Source organism: Hevea brasiliensis, chromosome 13, assembly GCF_030052815.1.
Source record: "Hevea brasiliensis isolate MT/VB/25A 57/8 chromosome 13, ASM3005281v1, whole genome shotgun sequence".
Lineage (NCBI taxonomy): Eukaryota > Viridiplantae > Streptophyta > Magnoliopsida > Malpighiales > Euphorbiaceae > Hevea > Hevea brasiliensis.
The window spans coordinates 69,491,237-69,507,249 of NC_079505.1; the positions used below are offsets into that span (position 1 = coordinate 69,491,237).

The window sequence follows — 16,013 nt, forward strand, 5'->3', positions numbered from 1 at the left end:
AGCACTTCAGTTGGCAATCTCCAAGAACTTCAAACATGTTATTGTTGAAGGAGACTCTCAAATAGTCACTTCAGCTTTGCAAGGAGGCTTAATACCAGTAGAAATCTCCAACATTCTCCAAGATGTGATAAATCTTTCTCAGTCTTTAGAGGAGGTGTCCTTCTCTTTTATTAGATGCCAGTGTAATATGGCTGCACATACCCTTGCTTCCAAGGCACTGAGGGATGATTCTTTCTTTTTTAATCCCCTAACACAATGCTCTTTTGTAATATCTGAATTGCCTTTTTAGGGCCTTCAATGAAATTATTATCTTTCAAAAAAAAAAGAAGCATTATTGTACAAGGCCCATGGCTAAAAGCAAGATGGATTCTAGCAAACCCTACAGTCTAACCTACCAAATAATAGGTCCAGAGGACCCAAAAGTAAGAAAACCATAGGCTATTCGGATAATCGACCCAAAAAAGGGGATTTGGCATCTTCAAGCCAGCAGCACTACACACCTTCTATGTAATTGTCGAGCGTATCCGCAAGTATATGGGTCGTCTCAAGTAATAGAGTGATGAGTCAAGTATCATTCCCACGAGGATTTGCCATTTGAGCACCAAACTATGAATGAAGCAATTATTTGGGCTAATGATCGATGAATAAATGGTAAATGTAAATGAGCAAAGTAAATTGATTAATCTAATTGGAATGGGTAAAGAGCAAACAAATAAATTCTAAATCTAGTTTGTAATTAAACTAAATTAATAACGGTAATTTAAATCAAAGTCTAATTATATTAAAAGTGATTTCTGAGTTGAGGGTTATGCATAAATTAATTGGAATTTGTCTTGGGTATTCCAATTTTTAGGGAAAAATAGAGTTTGAAGGTGATTGATTCTAAATTCCTTTAATATCTTTTTCAAGCAAACCAAAGTGTGTTCTAAAATAACCAAACCTACTTTCGTATGTTATTTGATTACTTTAAAACCCATTAAGTTTTGTAACTAATCATTAATTCTTCTTAAAATCCTAGTTTATTTTTAAATCTAGGTAATTTTAAGTTCTAATCCTTGATTATCTATCAATGACTTTCACATTTCGGTCCTTCAATCAAAGATTAACACAATACCCAATGGGTACCAACATTAGGCAAGTAAATCAAGCACACAAGGAATGAATCAAAACTTATATTTATATAAAATATGGAAATAATCAGTCTAAATCTACAAATTAATCTAAAACATATTTCCCCAACTCCGAAATCCAAAGAGTTTATTCACTCATGTTAGTATTTACAAGAAAGATTAATGGAAAAGTAAAGAAAAACATGATAAGAGGACTAAAAATAGAAAAACCCAGGTAGAAGAACCCAAAACTCTAATTTCTAGAGCTCCCAAAGATGGTTGCCGCAGCTCCTTCCTCAGAAAAATGGCGTCCTCCTCCTCTCTTTATTTATAATTTTTTTTCTTTTCTTTATTTCTTCCTGTTTCCTCCTGTGGCAAAAACTAGAAAATGATGATTTTATATGGTCCCAAAAAGTTGCTCTAAAAGTGAATAAGAGCCAAGGAGTGGGTAGGAAATGAGGTGTAGAAATGTCCAAGTCAGCAGAGTCATTCACGTTTTGGGCAGTCTGCTTAGGGTACTGCTTACCCTAAGCAGCTTCTTCAGCAAATTTCGGCCTGTGGTTGCACTGTCTGCTTAGAGTTAAGCAGACCCTCAGCAAATCTTGGCAGACTTGGAGTAAAATAGACTTTTCTACTCATGCTTGACTTTCAGCTTGACTTGTGCTGCACCTTAAGTACTGCCGCTTACCCTAAGCAGGATCATAAGCAATTCTCGATAGGTTTTGGAGTAAAAGCTTGAATATGTAGGATTTAAGCCGTGCTTGATTTTCAGCTTGAACAGACTTAAGGTTAAGCTTATATGACATACCCTAAGCAACATCATAAGTAAAGTTTCAAGCAAATTTTGGCTAATTTGCTTTTTCAAGGCTTGATTTTTTCAATTTTCCTCCATGCTTAAAGAACTCCAAATTTCATCAAATCACTTCCTAATGCACTCATTGATCTTCGATTTGCCACAAAAACCTATCAAAAATAACAAAATTACATAAATAAAAAATAAAGTATCTAAAGTTAATAAATAAGCTAAAATAAAGCTAAAAACATAAAATATACTAAAATATAAGGGCAAAATGGATGCAAAACTACCCTAAAATGCCTATATGAAATGAGTGTAACATTAATGACCTAGACTAGAGGCCAGTACTGGCACTAGGGATCTAGCCAACTTAAAGCTGTCGGAATCCATAGCAAGCTTAAAAACTTGTTAAAAATAAACATATTCCTATAAACTCACAATCCAAGCCTACTCTAAACCCATTACACTTTAATCTTTTCATTTATACTTAAACATTCTTAATATAAATTTGGTTTGAAATTTGAACCTTTGCATACATAGAAAGTCACTAAAGCGTAATTGGTTTAACATACATACTTAATAAAGAGTTAGCTTAGATTTTAGGCATCCATCATTACATCACTCATGTTTAAAGTAAAACATTTATCAAAAATCCTGAATACGAACATAGTAACTATCCATTTACAGTTTACATGTCTATCTAAACATACAACATACATAAAAAAATTGTACAGCTACTCTTGCTGCTCACTCTCAAAGGGGTTCCTCTATTCCTGCATCCCTGCATCTAGGGGTTAGGGGAAAGAGGTAAGTTTATATAAGCTCAGTGAGTAAACTAACCAAACATGCATAAATTATGTTTTTATTTTTCCTTCATACATATGTAATGCATCATCCAAATGAATTTTCATATCATAAACACATAGGATGGACTTGTCACCAGTGGTCTCCCAAATCCAAATGTGCTCGGCTCATACAGAGGCACCTCAAGACTTTCTCTTAAATAAGTAACATATTCAATGTTCCAGGCTCATACAAATACTCCTCAAGATTTATGCTTAAAAGTAGTGTGCTAGGGCTTATTAAGCCTCACCTGGTCTTACCACCACAGATCATGTATGATCACATCATAAACATAATATATACATAACATAGGGGAGGCCAATGGGTCATCTAAAGTCCATCAGGCATCAACAACAAGAATGCAAAAATGCAACATATTTGTGTTCTAGATATATACACCCTAATAAATAATGAAATGATGCATGTGAATGATCATGAGTTCAATTTAAATAAATTACATTAATTAAGGTTAGTGTTACTCACCTCTTATAGCCTATCAAACACCTTATTCGAACGGAAGCTAGCTTTGGATCCTTAGCTTCAGGAATCTCTCAAGTCCAATCCTATAAATATTAGAACTTAAGGAGTTATTCGAAGCTCTAAAACTCTATACACACATCAAACAAACAATTGTAGGTCCTTTTGGATAGTAAAATCATGTTTTGGAACCTTAGAATAGAAGGAAGAATAGGCATGGCAGAACTCACTTCGGCTGTTGAAGTCTTAGGCTTCAACTGGCCTTTTAGACCAGTAGCTACTATGGTTGCCAAAGTCTTGGACTTCGGCTACTAAGCCCTTGAGGCTTAAAAGTCTCTTTTAGTCCAGTAGCTACTGTGACTGCCGAAGTCTTAGACTTTGGCTATTGAACCTGAAAATTTTCTAGATTTTTGTTGAGAAACTGCATACTTCCATTGTCGAAATAACGGTTTTCAACAGCTAAACTTTGGAATTTTCAGAATTTTCAAGTTGAAAACCGGTAGAATTCTCTTCTTAAAAACCTCAAAACTCACTACAAAGTTTCAAAACACAATCCGAGCATATTAACACATAACTAGGGCCTAAAACAACTTGAATTCAAGCTCAGCATACGCATGCAACTAACATGAGCCAAAATTCAAGTTTCTATCTAACTTCAAACATCACATAAATAAGAAATCCATAGGTTCAATTAAAAAAACTAACCATTTAAGGCTTATAAACACTTAAACTTAACAAGAATCAAGAACAAAACCTTATTTTGGATCAACATGCCAAAACCCAACATGAAAAGCATACCTCTAAGCAAACCTGCATCAAGAACTCAACATGCAAACCTCATACTTAACCCTATCAAAATTCAACTTCTTAATCCCACATGTAACAAAACCCAACCATCCTAACATACATAAATACACGTAGATCCTTCTAAAAGATCAAGAGAAAAGAGAATTTATCTCCTTCCCTTGAATTTGAGAAGAAGGTGAATTGGTGATCCCAGCTTCAATCCACTATTAATAAGCTTTCCAGAAGAAGAATCAAGCTTCAAAACATGAAATTGACAAGGAAAACTTCTCAAAAACCTTCTTGCATGCTACAGCAGTTGTAAGAGAGAGAGAAGTGAGAGTGTGAGCCCTTATGGCCAGAAATTCAAGTCTTTTCCCCTTTTATACCTATAATGTCGGGGGACTTTTGACTGCCGAAAGTCATGCTTCTGGCTGTAAAAAGTCATTTTGTACAAAAAGGAAACTTGAGTTTCTCACCTAACTCCAAACATGAACTTGGACTCTCCCAACACCTCATACACTCACACATCCATATACATATATACAACCTCATCCATATGTCCTTCCACCACTCCCAAGTCTGTGAAATTTTTAAATTTCACAAGAATATTTTATAGATAACAGATATTCTGACATCAAAAAATGGTGTATGTTATATTTGAACCATAAGGGAACCTCTCCAAATGATGGTCATGCAAGTTGGAAGATATCTTATCTCACCCCAAACAAAACCACCAAAGATCAACCAAGCTAAAAAACAATCGAAGCACTAAAAAACCCTTGCCATGGAAACTGAAGGAAGACATAGGTGATGGCCAGTGAAGAAAACAAAAGGCAGAGCTCAATTGACAGTCTCAATCTCTTTTAGTCATTGAGGGTTAACGACTATCAGTAGTGGCTGACAGAACTACCCTTCCTAAAGTTAAAATTGATACACTCTCCTGCATGCAAACCTAGAACTGAACCAACTATCTTCAATAATTGCACACCAAAGCTAAGCAGATTAATACAAAAATCCCTCACTTAATATTTACAGCCCCACCCGGAGGTGGGTAGAGAGAGGCTTACTGTTTGAATGAGGGGAAAGGAAGCCATCCCCTACCTGGATATAGCAAGAGACAGTTGACTTACCTGACGGAAGAAGAGATTGGAGCCTTAGAAAAAAAAAAAAAAACTAAAATGTGAGAGGAAACTCTGTCTTTAAAAAACTAGAGAGAATATTGGTGTTATATATATATATATATATATATATATATATATATATATATATATATATATATATATATATATATATATATATATATATATATATATTAACTCATCATTTTATGTAACTTATCACCATAGAAGCTATAGTTAATATACTATTTATATATAAATACCATTTGAAATATTCAAAAATTATTTGAATTTTTTTTAAGTGTGGCATATGGTATTTTTGTATATTATGCTTTTTTTTAAATTAACTTAATTTCAAACATATTGTATAATTTAATTTAAAATATCATACTTAAATAATAATAATAATAATAATAATAATAATAATAATAATAATAATAATAATAATAATAATAATAATAATAATAATAATATTGGTGGTGGTGGTGTTATAATTGAGATTAGAGCAATAATAGCATCAATGGTGGTAATAATGATAGTACAATTATAATAATAATAAAAAAATATTTTTAATAGCGTTTAGAGTGTAAATTAAAGTAATATATTGAATTATTAGGTATTATGCGGCTCTTAGTGCAGGCAATTTACATGATAAAAATATTTTATTTCATAAAAATAAATTATTTAAATAAAGTGACATATTAAATTATCAAATTATATGCAGCTTCTTAACACATCGCTGGCTGGGAGCTCCTAAACCTGAGTTAAGCATGATAATACTCATGCGGTGCTGAGATATAATAAGCTACCATGGCTAAACAAATCTTAAGGCTTTGCCCTTTTATATTATTATACAAAACTAGATTTAGAGGACCGTAGCAAAGGATCAATGAACTAGTATTTTCTAATACACAGGATCCACTAAAAGTGGCAAGTGTAGAGCATACTCATGCCTTAGTAGAGGATGATATGAATAAGATGAAATTCTAGACTTTCAGGAGAGGGAGAGAAATTTAGAAAGCCATAAGATAAGATAAGGAAGCTGAAATGTTATTGCTTGATAACTCTCTCTACAAATGAAACCAAAGTTCCCTTTTTATAGGAGGGGAGTTGAAACTATTACAACTACTTTTTATACAAACCCATGTCTACCTAATAGTTAGGTAGAGACATTTAACAAGATAAGAACTAGTTAGATAGGCATATGACTCATACCTAACTAGGTCATACATAAGGACAAATGACTCATTTTACTAAGATTAATTATACAGAGAACTTATCTGACTAAAATTAATTATACATATTTTCTCAGCTTCAGAGAGATAGTCTGCTGTCAGTCTGTATGGAGTCCTGATGGCATCTGTCATGGGTTACATACTGTAAAGCTTGTACCAGAATAGTCTACAGGCATCATTTTAGATTTTCTGGGTGTCTTTTGGTTCTGTCTGGAAGAGTTCTTATCTAGAAGGAGTTTTAAACTGGGACTCAAATTATTATTGTAATAGTATGAGTCATCAGAATCGAAGTCCTTGCCATAAAAATCTCTTTTTCACAAGCTTCGAGGTTCATCAAAGAGCTTGATGTTGGTGTCCATATCTGTTGGATCCTATGAATCTTGCCAAATCTTTGAATTGTAGTCCGGAACTGCTTTAGGTTTTGCTTTTGGACCTATAGAGGTTGATTCTAAAATTTGAGCTTTAGGCCTGAAGTGGTTGGGTTCATGAAGATAGGCTGTAATTTTCTTTCTAAGGAAAGTGGATAGACTTGAAATAAGTGAGGTATTCATAGACTGACTTTTGAGTCCAGAGTATCCCCTCAAGGTTTCTAAAGAAAGGTCGATGCATGATGAACAGTGAGCAAAATTCCTTACCATTGTCTGAGGATCTATGCCATAGACCATAGTAATTGATGATCCTTTTTAGATCATTGCACCATTGAGGAATTGGCTTGAACCATTCAAGAAAGTTCTGTATGATTTTTTTCTGATTGCCCTTGTCATTTAGGAAATAGTACATGGGTATGGTGGGAACTTCAAAACCAATGGCATAGAGAGTGATCATGCACCATAAGAACCATTTTTCTTTAAGGAGCAGGTCATCTGAGAGATTAAAACAGAAAATTGTGAGGAATGAAGCATCCGGACGAAACTTAGTCTTGTTGTCTTTATGTTGTCTGAGGACATTGGATAGGTTTTGAAAATGGAACAGATGGTTTTTTGCAAATTCAATAATTTGGGAAAGGATCATTGTTGGTATGCATCTGAGTGAAAATGTTTCTGTTGCTGGAATGAGGAACTGTGGTATCGGAGCTTTAGAGGACCTGGAGGAGTCTGCCATAAAGATGAGAGAAATTGTTGGAAGAGAAGTGAGTAAAGAAATATTTGGTGTTCTGGTGAGGAAATCTGGGATGAGGTTGAGATGCCCTTTTATATGTTGGATAGTGTAGTCATATTTATCAAATCAGCTTTTGAGCCTCAATAATTGTGGTTCTGAAAGAGACTTATTTTTGAAATGAAGGACCTTTGGAAAAGATGAATTGTCCATCACTATCAGAAAATGATGGCCGATAAGATGAAACTCAAATTTCTTGATTCCATTCTTAATGGCTGAGATCTCCTTATAGATAGTGTGATAGTATTTTTCAGACTCTTTGAATTGTCCACTTGCATGACTATAAATTTATCGCTTTCCGTCGAGTTCTTCAAGTAAAATAGCACCCCAATATTCGTAACTAGTGTCAGTCTGGAGAATTCTTTTCCTTGTGCTTAGAATTTTTAGAAGAGGGGGGTTTTGAGCTATTTTCTTTAAAACTTTTACAGCTGTGGTCTGTTCATTACCCTAAGTGGGGGCCTTCTTTTTTAGCATCTTAGAAAGCTGGCTAGTGTATTTGGATACATAAGGGATAAATTCTCTGAGATAATTGATAATTCCAAGAAATTATTGAATTTGTTTAACAGTGAGATTTACATCTGGGAATTTGAGTAATTCTTGCTCAATGTGCAGTCTAGGCTGGTACATCCCATTTTTAAATTTCATTCCAAGGAATTCAATATCAGTTTGGGCCAGGTAGCTCTTCTTTTCAGATGACATAATCCCATAGTGTTGGACCAAAGAGTCAAATTGGGCTAAGAGTTGTTTATGGGTTGAACTATCTTTTGAAAATAGCAGAATATCATCAATGTAGATTAGGGCACTATGAAGAATAGGCTCAAAGATTCGAACCATGGCCTTTTGGAATAGTGAGGGAGCAACTTTGAGCCCAAAAGACATTATGGTCCACTGATATTGAACATTAGGAATGCAAAATGCTATCTTGTATCTTTCTACCTGATCAATTCCTAGCTGTGTGAATCCTATTTTAAGATCAAACTTTGAGAATATATATGCTTCTTGTAAATGAGTTAATAGAGAACTAATCCTGGGAAGTAAAAATTTATCATCCATTAAGAAATGATTTAAGGGCTTATAGTCAATGACCAGCCTTTTTTCCCTTGAATCCTTTCTGATATTTTTTCAACATAAAAGGCTTAATAGGCCCATCCTGAACTGGTGGGCTCAATAAGACCTTGTTAAAGTAGCTGTTGGCATTCCTGTTGAGCTAATAGGAGGTCTGTTGGAGTCATTCCTAGATGAGTTGCCTTTGTAGCATTAACATCTTCATTAAGTTTAAAAGGGAGTTTAATAAAGAAATCTCTGTTTTTCCATAGAGGTGCTAGATGAGAAAAGTCAACATGGGATTCTGCACAGGATGGCATAAGTAGCTCCTTGTATTTGATAAATTCTTCTGGAACTTCAGACACGGAGAACAATTTTGGAACAGTGGTGAAGGTTTTAAAAGACCTTTTGTGTTTCAAGCTGGTAGGAAGGATTTGAAGATGTTGAGCTTACTAATACACATCAAATCCTATCAATAAATCTTTATCAAGCAGAGTTGATCCAATAACTTTTGTCCATATGGTACAATCTAAAAAGAATAGTATTCCAATGAGTTTTTTGGTAATGAGATTGGTGCAAAATACTTTCCCATCTGCGGCTTTGAAAAATTCTGAATGAGGCATCCATGCTTCATTAGGCAATACTGCAGAATTCATCATGCTTTTATGGGCACCAGTATCAAGAAAACCAATGATAGGAATTGGTCTTTCATATTTAAAAGGTAGGACATGAATGTGCACCCATGGAATTAAGATCAGGGGCTGTACTGGATGGCATGACTGAAGAGTATTAATACTGAGGTATCTAAAATCATCTTCTGACGAAGATTTTTCTTCGTCTAGAAAGATCTCTTCTAGGGCAAAGATAGTTTCTTCATTGGCTTCTTCTTGTTCTGAAAATAGGGACTCAATGTCAGCATTGTCCAGGTCAAGATGTGTATTCTGGAGAATTTATTGGATCAATTTTGCTGCTTGTTTGGGCTTTTGAGGGCATTCTTTAGGGAAGTGCCCCTTTTTCCCACAGATAAAGCATCTGTCTGTTTCAAACTTTTTTCCCCCGGCTGATTTTTTCTTAAAAAATCGAACAAATCTTCATATCTTCCTGTTCTTACTGTTATTGATTTTGTAATGCTTCAGATGCTTCTTCTTCTTAGATTTGTAGGTGCAATTCTTTTCTTTGCATTTGATTACGAGATAAGATTTTCTGCATATTTTTCACAGAGACTTATTATTGTCTAGCATGTTACTCGTAAAGCGCTACTGATCACACATTTTTTCAAGAGTGGCTAGCATCATTTGATGAATTTCTCCTAGGGTTATCTAGGTCATGTCTTTACGGGTAGCCAAAATTGCTCGCTGTAATTCATGTTGTAATTGTTCTGGCAAAGAAGCAATATAAATGTGTCTCAGGTTGACATTATTGTATCCGTTCAACAGATTGTATCTCTGAGACATCCTTTGGTAATGAAACTCAATATCTTTCTTTTTTAAAGACTAGCATTTCATCTCAAAGTATTCTTATTGCACCTGTCTATTGTAGAGTGTGTAGTCACCAATGCATTCCTCATAGAGAGCATTCATAACTCCTATGATCGATGCTTAGTAAAACAAGAGCCGCTTATAATCTCTAAGACTCTAGAACCATTCTCTTAATGATCCAATGAATTTACAGGAGAATTCTTTCAAAACACTCGATAATACTGCATCCGATTTAGGCATTTGAATATCAAGTCAAGCATGAAATTTTGTCATTCTATCTCTTCATTTGGCTGGAGGAATATTATCAAGAGTGAACCAAGGACCAGAAGTTGGCCTGGGGAGAGCTTTATCTAGATTTTCTCCATCAAGAGTATCAGTTGGTTGCTCTATATGAGGTTCTGTGATCCTATCATTAAAGCTTGTTGAAGTTGCTATCAGCAGATTTGTGATATCTGCTAATTCCTCTTCAGAATCAGTTCCTGATGAGGAATCTGTCTCATTCGTTAAGGGCCCAGCTGAAATTACCATTTGTTGCAAAGGAGGATCACCAGCCACTTACTATTTGTCTTTTCTGGGTTTGACTTTATCTTCCTCCATAGATTCTGAAGATGAAATAATTTTAGAGGGTTGAGCAGTAGATGAGGAAGGCTGAGCTTTTAGTTTAGGTTTTTCTTAAAAAGGATTATGGAATGGTGATTGAGGATAAGGGTTTGTCTGATAGAATGGCTTATAGGTAGAGGGTGGATAAAATGAAGAAAAGGATTATAATCAGAAGGGGGAAGAAACAGATTATGATGGTCATAGTAAAATGGTGATGGTTTCCTTTTGGCTAAGTCAGCTTCTATCTGAGCAATTTGAGCTTTTAACTTTTTGATTTCTGACTCCTTTTGCTCAAATTCATAGCCAAACCTTTTTTGCTAAAGTAAGGCTCTGAGGTCTTTATCAAGTTGATTGACTCTGGACTGAAGATCAACATAAAGTTTATTGACTTGGGCTGATAAATTATCAACCTTTGTTTTAGTCAATTGAGCTTGTCCGACTATCAGGTCCATTTTTGAGTCAATTTTTTCTAAGAAAGCATTTTGAGCCTTGGCATTTAAAGTCGACCAGTTGAGGACTTCTTCAGCATGAGTTAATGGCTTAGGTTGTCCATCTGGGCTAACAGCAGATGTTTGAATAAATGGCCTAGATATAAGCTGTTATGCTGGATCAATCCGATGCCTGAGCGGAAAAAAATCTTATTCATACACGTCTTCTTATGAGAACATCATACAGGACTGTACAAGAGGAAGTACCGGAGGTAGTGGAGCAGAAATCCTTTTCTCTTTCTCCCTTTCTTTTCTCAAGATTTTTAAGGCAAGTTCATAGATTGGTAAATGATTTTTCCTTTGAACATCTTTATGAATATCAATCTAGGGTCCTGAATCTGACGAGGAGTCCCTTCTAGCTTTCAAGGTTTTGCAGGGAGAGTCTTGAATTTTTTTTTCCCTTTCTTGCTACTGCAATAACTATCATCATCATCAGCTCATTGTTCTAGGTGACAGTCACATCCTTCATCGCACATTCCTGAACCTGGAGCATCCCAAATGAAATATCCATGGATTTTATCTGTATAGACTAGCCATCCATCTGCTCGAAAGGAGTGAACAGGAATTTTTTCTCTTTTTCCTTGCACTGGAGAGATCATCATGGTTTGGAAGATTGTAGGAGTTTGTGAAGTGCTTTCTGGTTCCTTGAAAACTGTCTTGACAGTACCATCTGCTTGCCTGTGAAACTTAGGCTTTGTCACTTGGATAAGTAGGAAATTATCATGCAACTTTTCATAGTTAGTAAACTATTCCCGTGGAATGATCTTTACCAAATCTCCTTTAGACAATTGTCGAGGAATCTGAACAATAGTGGGTGTGGTTTCTATGTCTTCAAGGATGAATAGAGCATCAGAGGACACTCCTGGCTGAGATAAATCTATGGCATTAGGGTCTTGAAGAGACGTGTTGTAGTTGGGGAAGAAAGTAAGAACCACACTTCCAGTGTGGAGAGTGGTTATACAGGTACCAATCACAGCATGTTCTTAATTGAGGAACCTAGTATCCAATAAGGATAATCTGACTGTCACTGAGAGACCTCATCTACCATGGAGGGTGAGCACAAGGCGAATAGCTCCATAATGGAGATGAGAATATCCCTGTCTTCTCTATGAAGGAATAAGAGCTAGAGGGATTTCAAGAGTTACATATTGTTCTGCAGTTGTGGATTTAAGAGCACACTGATCCAGATGCAAAGTCTAAACATACTCCTTATTAGCTGTTTTTCTGGAGGAAATGAGAGTTCTAATGCTTCTAGTAAAATATCCAGAGCACCTGTAAATATTATATGGACTTATCAGAGGAAGAAGAGATTCTTCAACCTGTGCGCTATCAGGGATGTGTGAAATTTCAACTAGCTTATCTATTTTAGAGATTAAAGTTCATCTACAAGAAGTGATAGGGATAGAGAAGAGGACAGGTTAATTGGATAAGAGAAAGAAGATGAAGCTGGCTCAATAATGATGTTTGAAGATGGTATTAGTGTTGTGCAACTCATGGTTAATTGATTCTCCTTACTTATCTCAAATTAAACCTTATTCATATCCCCCTCTTGGACAAAAATCTAGGCTCTGATACCATCGCTAGCCGGGAGCCCCTAAACCTGAGTTAAACATAATAATACTCATGTGGTCTGTTAATTACCCCAAGTGGGGGTCTTATTATTTTAGCATCTTGGAAAGTTGGCTGGTGTATTTGGATACATGAGGGATAAATTCTCTGAGATAGTTGATAATTCCAAGAAATTGCTGAATTTATTTAACAGTGAGATTTGTACTTGAGAATTTGAGCAATTCTTGAGCAATGTGTGGTCCAGGCTGGTACATTTCATTTTCAAATTTCATTATTAGGTGTTGTGTTGTTTCTCAGCATGTGTAATTAATATGATAAAAACTTTTTATTTCATAAAAATAAATTAATTATTCAAAATAAAGTGAAAAATAAAGTAATATATTAAATTATTAAATGTTGTGCACGTGTAATCGCACAATAAAAATATTTTATTTTATAAAAATAAATTATTTACTTAAAATATCTATACTATGTAATTAAAAAATTAAAAATATTCATCCAAAATATATCAGATTACAATATTAATGTAATCAAATAGAAAATTGAAAAATAGAAACTATACCACTATTATGAGATTGCTAAAAGGAGGAAGGTGGTGCAGAAAGAACAAAATGTCCTAAGATGCCAAGAGAAGATTCCTCGTGGAGGAGAATATCCCATGGACAAGTCCGAATCTTTTACTTGGAGAGGGCTAAGCCTAAAAAACTAGAGAGAATATATATATATATATATATATATATATATATATATATATATATATATATATATATATATATTAACTCATCATTTTATGTAACTTACTATCATAGAAGTTACGGTCAATATACTATTTATATATAAATACCATTTCAAATATTTAAAAATTATTTGAATTTTTTTCTAAATGTGGCATATGGTATTTTTGAATATTATGCTTTTTTTTTTAAATTAGCTTAATTTCAAATATATTGTATAATTTAATTTAAAATATCATACTTTTTTAATAATAATAATAATAATAATAAAAGTGATGGTGGTAGTGGTGGTGGTGTTATAATTGAGATAAGAGCAATAATAGCATTAATCGAGTGTAAATTAAAATAATATATTGAATTATTAAATATTATATGGCTCTTAGTGCGGGTAATCTACGTGATAAAATATTTTATTTCATAAAATAAATTATTTATTTAATTATAGTGAAAAATAAAGTGACATATTAAATTATTAAATAATGTGTAACTTTTTAATGCGTGTAATCCACAAAATAAAAATAAATGACTCCACATAAATTATTAATTTATTAAAAATAAAGTAAACAATAAAATGACATATTAAATTATTAAGTATTGTGTTGCTTCTCAGCACGTATAATTAATATAATAAAAACTTTTTATCTCATAAAAATAAATTAATTATTCAAAATAAAGTGAAAAATAAAGTAATATATTAAATTATTAGATATTGTGGACGTGTAATCCACGATAAAAATATTTTATTTCATAAAAATAAATTATTTACTTTAAATATCTATACTATGTAATTAAAAAATTAAAAATATTCATCCAAAACATATCAGATTATAATATTAATAAAATAAAATAGAAAATTGAAAAACAGAAACTACGCAACTATTATGAGATTGCTAAAAGGAGGAAGGTGGAGAAACAACAAAATGTCCTAAGATGCCAAGAGAAGATTCCTTGTGGAGGAATATCCCATAGACAAGTCCGAATCTTGTCCTTGGAGAGGGCTAAGCCTAAATTAAGAAGGGGACCTTCCCCTAGTTTATCAACTCTATTCTAGCTTCAGAAGCTGCCATGGATGGTGCTTTTGATTTTTTTTTTTTAAATTACTATCTAGTTTCTATATTTTAATAAAATTAATAATTTGATATTTATATTTTAAAAAATATATTATTTAATCCTTATAAAAATTTTTATTAAACTATTTAATCCATCCATCAAATTTTCTATCACCCATACTATTCATATTATTATTTAGTTATTCTATTTTAAAGAAATTAATTAGTTGATATTTATATTTTAAAAAATACTATCATTTAGTTTCTCTATTTTAGTGAAATTAATGAAGACACGGAAGCGTGAATTTAGGGCCATTAGAAGGTTGAATTTCAAAAATTATTCTAGGGTTATATGCTAGCATACCAAGTAACTTATGAACCTATATGACTTCTAATGCCCTCTAGCATGCCAAATCACACTTTTGGCATACATTAGGAGTTCATTTGCCATTTAAGATTGAGAATTAACCATTAATTCATGAAACCCTAGCTAATGGGAGAATTGAATTCAACTAACCTCAAAGGCGTTGAATCAATCCTTCTTGTTCCCTTTGAGAGTCTCCAAGAGCTCCAAATGTAGCCCCTCTAGATTGTCCACCACAAGCACCACCAAGGCACCTTTGGCAACCCCAAACCTCCTTTTAATTTGCTTGCTAACCACTTGATTCTTTTGGGCTTTTGCTTTAGGTGAGGTTCTATGGATGTATAGTGCACTAGAAACAATTCCTAGTGTTTTGATTCAAGGAGAAACAAAACTTTCTCTGACTTGTTAATGGAAGAAAAGAAGAAGAGGGAGAGAGCCTCTTGTGCTGTCCAACAAGAAGAGAGGAAGAAGAAGATTACTTCTTCTTCTTGTCTTGTATTTATATACATAAGACAAAATGCTTTAATAAAGTGCCACTTGTCAAGCTCTAATTTAATCTTACTTTACATTTGTCTCAATCTCATTAAGACAAGTATCAAAGCTTGATTCAATTGTAAAAAAGTTGACTTCCATCATTAGAAGACAAATAGCATGCTCATATAAGTGCCACGTGTTACCATCTAATGGTGCCACGTGTTACCGTGTGTAATTACTATTTTGCCCTTATTTACAATTTTGAGTTCTCAACCAAAATTGTAATTTCTCCCTCAAATTAAATTATATCACATATAAATTAATTAATTAATTAATCTTCATTAATTAATTTTACCATTTTGTTTATATCATACATCCAACAACCTAGATTTGGTTTCAAGTCATGCTAGGAACTTTGCAATCTTATTGCAAACCAAATCTATTTAATTAATTAATTAAACTCTTTAATTAATCAATTAAATCATAATTCACTTTGTGATTTACTTGTGTAGGTGTGTGACTTACTAGGCTCATTACTAATTGGTAATGAGAAATGATATTAACTCTTAATATCATTAGAACTCTTTCTTACCACAAATAACTTCTCTAAATCATTATAGGTATCTCATAAACCACGGTTGATACCTAGCATAGCATGCCATGACCACCCAATTAGTAATAAGGAATACCTTAA

The 16,013-nt window shown here is 33.5% G+C and overlaps 1 long non-coding RNA gene across 1 annotated transcript; it reads right to left on the bottom strand.

The window, feature by feature from the left end:
- Positions 1-1,345: 1,345 nt before the first annotated feature.
- LOC110648798 (uncharacterized) lies at positions 1,346-15,293 on the bottom strand. Its single transcript, XR_002493632.2, has 3 exons — positions 14,999-15,293; positions 3,232-3,311; positions 1,346-2,072 (listed from the first exon to the last, which is right to left on the bottom strand). It is a non-coding gene; the product is annotated as an uncharacterized LOC110648798 (long non-coding RNA).
- Positions 15,294-16,013: the final 720 nt, after the last annotated feature.